The sequence below is a fragment of the Sphaerodactylus townsendi genome, linkage group LG07 (genome assembly GCF_021028975.2).
Source record: "Sphaerodactylus townsendi isolate TG3544 linkage group LG07, MPM_Stown_v2.3, whole genome shotgun sequence".
Taxonomy (NCBI): Eukaryota; Metazoa; Chordata; class Lepidosauria; order Squamata; family Sphaerodactylidae; genus Sphaerodactylus; species Sphaerodactylus townsendi.
This window is the reverse complement of record NC_059431.1, coordinates 106827537-106835552: the sequence shown is the minus strand read 5'-3', so window position 1 is coordinate 106835552 and position 8016 is coordinate 106827537.

Genomic DNA, 8016 nt, shown 5'->3' with positions numbered 1-8016 from the left:
GGTCAAGTGAAGCGAAAGGTAAAGAAGAAGAAGAGTTTGGGTTTATACCCCCCCTTTCTCTCCTGTAGGAGACTCAAAGGGGCTTACAATCTCCTTGCCCTTCCCCCCTCACAACAAACACCTTGTGAGGTAGGTGGGGCTGAGAGAGCTCCGAGAAGCTGTGACTAGCCCAAGGTCACCCAGCTGGCGTGTGTGGGAGTGTACAGGCTAATCTGAATTCCCCAGATAAGCCTCCACAACTCAAGCGGCAGAGCTGGGAATCAAACCCGGTTCCTCCAGAGCAGAGTGCAACTGCTCTTAGCCACTGCTCTTAGCCGCTACGCCACTGCTGCTCCAGTGTATATTGGAACTAGGCTGAAGCCTTCACTGTTCATGGGAAGGTCCATCTGTAGAACTCCTTGGAAACAGTAGCTGAATGCAGAATCTGGTCAGAAACATTTTCGATCTACGCACTCACTCTCTGATACCAGGAAAAACTGATACGTACTTTCCCTGTCTGCAGTTCTCATTTCTGAAAGGACAAGGTGCCATTCTTTTCTTTTTGCTTCTCCAGGAAGATTAAATTTGCCCTCCTTTGTGTCTTTTTCTACCGTGAGCCTCAAAACAATAGCACTGGAGTTCTCAAGGGACTGTTTTTTGAAACCCGTCACTTTACCACTGTGCCTATCCCTGGGCAGAGAAATGAAACCTGAAAGCACTTGACCCCAGATCAAGCCAGCTAAAGACAAACTACTGCTCAAATATCTCTTGTGTGCCTTGTGAAAAATATGCACATCCTAGTTTTCCCTCGAAGAGATCGGTTTATATTGCTGAAGAGAGAAGCCTAGTAGAGCTTTCAGGGTGGAAATTGGCATCATGCAATGCCATTACATTATTTCCAGTCATGGAACTGGAAGTGATGTCATGTATTACCATGATGCTCTAACCATCTCCAAATCTATATGGTTTTACCATAGACATCTGGGGGATTGCTCGAATGTTGCATTGCTGGGTTTGTCGCTTCTAGTTCCATAACCAGAAATGATGTTGTAAATAGTTTTGTAAATAGTTTTAAATTACCTTAGTTTTTATGCGTAAAATGTTGTTTTTAGCCTGCTGTGTTTAATGTTATTATGTATTGTTGTTGCAGGCCTGCTGTACGCCGCCCAGAGCCCTTCGGGGATGGGCGGTTTAAAATCTAATATATAAATAAAATATTCCTCTCTCTCTTTTCCTCCCAGGGTTGCACTGGGCAGCAATGGGAAGCCAGGGCCTATTTTCACTGTGCAAAGCTGGATTTATGCACAAACCAAGTCAACTGAAATTTCGGGCCTCAGATTATGAGGAACTGGTAAATAACGTTTTTAAGAATTACTAAATTGTTGTTTGGGGTTGATGCCTTGTAAACTTGAGATAGTTTGGAGCCATTTGGGCTCTCTTGACTCAGCAGCTGTGCTTGAAAAATGGAAATTATTCTGTCAGAAATATAATTGAAACAGAAAATCATTTGATCATTCGTCCAGGGGACTGTGGCTATGTTTCGGCTTCAAGTTTAACCTTTTCTTTTTCCCTGTGCATTCGAGCGCGCCAAACATCCTTTTGCCCACTGATTTTTCTCCTGAGGCTCTTTTGAGGATTCTTGAACCAGGAGAATTAGAGACAAAAGCAGGCGGGCGAAAGCACGCTCCTATATTCCGTAATAAAATTACAGCAATTTTGTCAAGCTTTTTTTTTTGACTTGGAAATATTTGAGGAGGCTTCCAAGGAGGTAGATGAAAGCTTGCTGCACAGTTTAGGCAGCAATCCCAAACATACTTACTACAGAATAAATCCAACTGAACTCAATACAGTGATTATACTGTTAGGGAGTGTAACATCCCACCAGGACTGGAGGAAATTATCACGTTTTCTTAACAGGAGCTTAATGAGGGCAGGTGTAGATTTCCATGGCAGGGAGAAAATACTCTTACAACAATCTTTAGTCTTTGTGGTGACTGACGGAATGGGAGGTTGGCATTTAGGGTAGATCTTTTGCCGGTCTTTGGGTTTACAGCTTCTGTTGTGGGCACGCTACATTTTCTTTTCAAGAAATGTTTTATCTCTGAGAAAATTCATATTATCATTTGACACAAGGCCTGAATTGACAACCTATGCTTAGTACCAACCCCCAGACACATCTACTCTTGCCGGTGTCTCTCACCAGCTATTCAATTAACAGACCTGATCTCTGGCGACATTTTGGTGGGCCTTTTTCACATGCCAGAAATCATTTTCCAGGTCTCTCCTGAAAAGAGTTCAGTTACATTTAGAAACATCAGGTAGGGGGGAAAGAGTAAGGCTTGTGATTTTCTGGTCCTTGGAATTATACTGCTGAGAAGTTAACAAGAAATCCACCAGTCACCATGACCATATCTGCAGATACTTAAATCGGGTCTGGCACCGCCCACAGACAAGACAGGCTTGGATCGTTTTTAAATTACATGTAACTGCTGCTGGAGTTTTTAATGCTTAAGTTATGTTATTGAGTTGCTGCTAATAACAGCCATGTTGTTGAGCCGCCTCGAGCCCTCTGGGGAAGAGGCGGCCTATATAAATCTAAAATATAAATAAATAAAATAAATAAATATTTTTACACACCTGAAAAAAGGAAAATCTGAATCTAAAAGTTAGGTACCGGAGGGAGGGGTCGGGGGGGGGTTGCTCCCCAAAAGAATAGAAACAACACGTTATCATTTTATTTGTATGACTCATACAGCAGTGGCGTAGGAGGTTTAGAACTCGTGCATCTAATCTGAAGGAACCGGGTTTGATTCCCAGCTCTGCCGCCTGAGCTGTGGAGGCTTATTTGGGGAATTCAGATTAGCCTGTGCACTCCCACACATTCCTGCTGGGTGACCTTGGGCTAATCACAGTTCTTCAGAGCTCTCTCAGCCCCACCCACCTCACAGGGGAGGGAAGGGAAAGGAGATTGTATCCCCCTTTGAGTCTCCTTACAGGAGAGAAAGGGTGGGTATAAATCCAAAATCTCCTTCTTTTTATAGCATGTAATTAAAAAGCAGAATTTGCTATACCTAACTGTGGCAATGGCTGCTAGATTGTTTTAAATGGGACTGGACAAATTCATGGATAGGTTCATCAATGATTATTACCTACAGTGATGACATGGAACCTCCAAGTTCAGAAGCTAATAACACTCTGAATAAACAGAGACGCTTCAACATCCACACCCTGCTTGCAGGTCTCTGAGAGAAACTGCTTGGTCTATACATAAATAAGACTGCTGGACTACATGGATCATTGTTATGATCTAGAAGCATTGCTCTTGTGATAGGGTTGCCAAGTTTCCGCTGCAGACACGCCTTCTGACTCCTGCTGGCCCTTCCTGCCACTGCTCAGCTGGGTGGCAGGAGAAAAATAGGGGGCAGGCAGGTGTTGCCAGCAATGCTATGATGTCATGTCACTTCCAGTGCAACTGGAAGTGACATCATCATGATGCTGGCAACACTCTAGCATTTGACTCCAAACCCTATGGTTTAAACCAGTGGTTCTCAACCTTCCTAATGTCGTGACCCTTTAATACAGTTCCTCATGTTGCGGTGATCCCCAACCCTAACATTTATCCATTTTACAGATGGAGAACACTGATGCAGAGAGTCTTAGGCGACCCCTGTGAAAGGGTCGTTTGACCCACAAAGGGGTCCCGATCCCCAGGTTGAGAACCACTGGTTTAAACTCTTGTAAGTTTGGTCAAGTGCTATAGCAACTTTGTCACTGTCAAGAGCCCTCCCCTGACTGGTGAGTCTTCTGTGAGTTGCCAACCTTGTTCCAGCAACCCTCTTATGATGTTCATATGTAAATAGAAGAGAAGAGGAAATGATGCTTGGACTGTACCAGTTCATACTACACGTGAAAGGCTAAGAGCTCACATGAAAGAATATTACTCCGAACAAAACTCTTTCTCCATATAGGATCCAGCTGTCAGGGAGAAGAATTTGAACTTAGATGCCTCTTGGATGTGTATGTATTCCAGTTGATGTGTTTGTTTGTTTTTAAGGGAGAACCTATCATCATGGAAGTGTCCATTCACTTTAAAAATGGTATGGTCCAGACCAGGGGTAGGGAACCTTTAACACTCAAAGAGCCATTTGGACCCGTTTTCCAGGGAAAAGAAAACACTTGGAGCCGCAAATAATTTTTGACATTTAAAATAAAGATAACACTGTATATATTGGGATTTTTTTACCTTTTACTCAACTCATTCTGAGAAGCGCATGGATGCGCCCGCTCTGCTGCCTGCAGGGCGGGCAAGGATGGGGCCAGTGGCTTGGCCTTGCCGGCCGCCGGAAAAGCGCCCACCCTGCTCAAACGGGGTGGGCGAGAGGGGAAGCCCGCAGCACTGCCCAGCCGGCCATGGGCAATTGGTGCGCCTGCCCTGCTGCCTGCAGGGCGGGCAAGGATGAAGCCGGCAGCTCGGCTCGTGGAGCCGCAGTGCAAGGGCAGAAGAGCCGCATGCGACTCTCGAGCAGCAGGTTCCCTACCCCTGGTCCAGACAGAGCTTTACAATCCCTGCGTTCTTTTTGCGAACTAGGCCATAGATCCCCGACTGAATCATCTGCAGGGGCGCTTGATATACCATAGGAAGTTGTAATAAAAGAGCCGAGCGATTTCAACCTTGACAGATTGAAAACAAGAGACTTTCTAACGTAATGGAAGCCTCCTCAGGGTACCATTGTGCAAATTAGAAAGTGCTGAGACTTGAAGGAAATATAAATGGCATGGCCTGGGCCGTGGGGACCCAAGAGCAGCCAAGTCTGGTGGTAGAATCTGCCACTGTGAATAACGTTGCCGGGCTGTTTCAGTCTGTTTTTGCATTTCCCATGTCCACAATTTGAATGTAAAATATCAATTAACTGGAACATTCACAGGCATATTCAAAGTGGTTCCTGGGCTCTGCCACAATGTACTGTGACCAAGAAATGTGGTGGAGCTGTAAAGATGATGGCACAGAGTTAGACCACGAGGAGCAGACGTGACCCTTGGCAGCTGTCATTAAATACCTATTTTAATATGATTTTGACAAGGCAGAGTGCTTTCTCCAGGCATCCACGTGTTGCTCAAACTATGCTGCAACCTGCACTAAGTATCTAGGTGCACTTAATAAGCACGCTTATACAATATCCACTGGATCTATGGATCTGCGGTTTGCAAAATAAGCACACGTAAGTGGCGCAGTTTAAACAAGACCCCAAGCTGAGTGAAGTCAGAAGCTACGAGGAAGTTCTTTTGCTTCATGTTCCAACAAGAAGTGTAGCTCCAAGGGAGGAGTAGTAGTAGTTTGGATTTATATCCCCCCTTTCTCTCCTGCAGGAGACTTAAAGGGGCTTACAATCTCCTTGCCCTTCCCCCCTCACAACAAACACCCTGTGAGGTGGGTGGGGCTGAGAGAGCTCCGAGAAGCTGTGACTAGCCCAAGGTCACCCAGCTGGCGTGTGTGGGAGTGCACAGGCTAATCTGAATTCCCCAGATAAGCCTCCACAGCTCAGGCGGCAGAGCTGGGAATCAAACCCGGTTCCTCCAGATTAGATGTGTTGGAAGTGAAGGACTTTGTTACGCTGTTTCCTGCCTCAACCTACAGAGGGGGTTTTACTAGAGAGCTAGTGGCTAGATAGGGACCTAGGGATTTGACACCTTTACTCTATCATGCTGGTTCTATCCCTTTGATGTTAGACTGATACTCTCAGGGACTTCCTTCCTTCCGGCTTCTTCCTCGACCCCTTCTCGCCACTTCTTCCTGCCATGCCTAGAGAGAGGATGGATGCTCCTCGCATCCATCTTCATCCAGCTAGATTAAGATAGCATAGTGACTCTATCTACCTACCTTTCTATCCAGAATGGAGTTCACTAATAAATACTCTTTTTATTAGATAAGAAACTATAACTGACTCCGACTTTCTTTTGTGTAAGCTTGCCGCACATTGGGACTCATCACGCACACGCACGCACACGAGGTAAGGGCTTCTGCTGTGTTTTAGCCACCCGTGCCGCTCTGCTAACTACGATAAAGAGATAATCTCCAACTACCAGGAGCTCTTATCCCAACAAGATGCACGAGCTCTTAACCTCCTACGCCACTGCTGCTCCTGTGGGGGGAGGTGTGATGCACTGGGTGCCCCCCCGTGGGGGTGGTGCGAGGGCGGGACGGGGGCATGGCGGGGGATGCACCAGTGCACTAGGCACTTCCCCCCCTTGCTACGCCTCTGCCAACAAGGCCTGAGTTTTGCAGGGGGAGGGGCAAACTCTCTGGTCTCGTTGCCCAAGACCTGCTCACTTGCAATCACCACCAAGGATATCCTTTTAAATCTGTCAGGAAAAAGCAGCGGATCAGAAAGAAACTAGTCCTGAGGCAGCATGGGACAGTCCAATGTTGTCAGATCTGGGAAGCTAAGCTGGGTCAATACTTTGGAGGGTGACCACCAAGGAAATGTCTGCAGAGGAAGGCAACCACCTTGGTTACCACTCAGTGGCACTTATGTATGTACATGTGTCCTGAAACACTCTGAAGTTGACATATTATCTATACAATCTAATACACATGCAATACATACACTCCGCCCCACCAACCGATGTGGTTCAGCTGGATGTCCACAAGGGAGTCTACATGTACGGCACAAAGATACTCATCAGACAGTAGAGGATTCCTGTAGTATATGAGCCATCACTTCCATCATGATGGGCATTTTGCAAGTTTGGTTCTCCCCCAATCCATTAACATGTATGCCCCTGACCTGGATGGCCCAGGCTAACTTTTATCTTGCCAAATGTCAGAAGCTAAGCCCTGGCTAGTATTTGAATGGGAGATCCAGCAAGGAAGTCCAGGGTTGGTTGGTAAAGGCAGCAACCAACTCCTCCTGAATGTCTCTTGCCTTAAAAGCGTTGTCGGGTTGCCAGAAAAGTTCTGCTAGCTGACAGCAAGTTTCCACCACCATTAATATTTGTACAGGACTAATGCCAGTGTAGCATTGCTTACAGAAAGAGAGTGCCCTGGTCTGGTATGTTTGCCAAATGGCAACAGCAGAACGCTCTGCGCATCAATGTCACCTCAAAAATGCCATTTGACAGTCAAAATAAATGTATTTAGGAGTCGTTAGTTCCACAGCATGTGGCCCCATCTGTATGCAGGCGGCCTGGTTGCTTGACTGGTTGATGAAAAGTATCCATAATTCAGTAGATTTTTTACAATGGCCTGGGCCACATGCAACATTCTCAGATAAATTAAAATCTCTTTACGTATTAAAGCATCGCTTAAGTGGGAATGCAGCAGACAAAGAGGTAGGAAATTGCCCTGCTCGACTTGCTCCAGTTAATTAGACGATTCGAGGGTATCAAAAGGAGTAAACACACAATGGAGACGACAGAGCTACCCTGCTGAGCAGGCCGCGTCACACTGTAATGTTCCGGTCTTAATTTTCCAAATATTGCCAATTCAGTGGCTATTTTTCCCCCCTCTTAAGCCTCAGGAGACTTCTTATATCAAAAGCAAAGCACAAAATGAAAACTGTGTCACAGAACCAGAGAGATGACTGGAAACAGATGAAAAGACCATCTCATCAAGACGGGGTAAGACTCCCCAATGCTGTTTTGACAAGCACCCGGCACGTGTGGGAAAACTGTCGCCACTTTACTCTGCAGGTGGTGGTGACATCCTCCACAGGGCAACTGACAGCTGGGAACGGGGGAAGAGAGAAGCAATTTACAATCAAGCAAAAGGCATGAGGAAAGGGGTCATGAGAACACTGCCCCCCAACGCAGCAAATCTGACTCAATTCTCTTTGCTTTTAGCGTTAAAAAAAACTCATAGGAAAGAATAACTGGCCACCCAGAAAAATGCACTGTTCCAGGTTTTTGTTCTGACTGTTAGACTGTGCCATTTCCTCTTTTATTGCACGTTGTCAATAGTTTTGATGATTTAATGTTTGATCAGGTTTTGCTATTAGCTGCTTTGGTGGCCCCAAAGGCAGCATACAAGTGCTCCCCGCC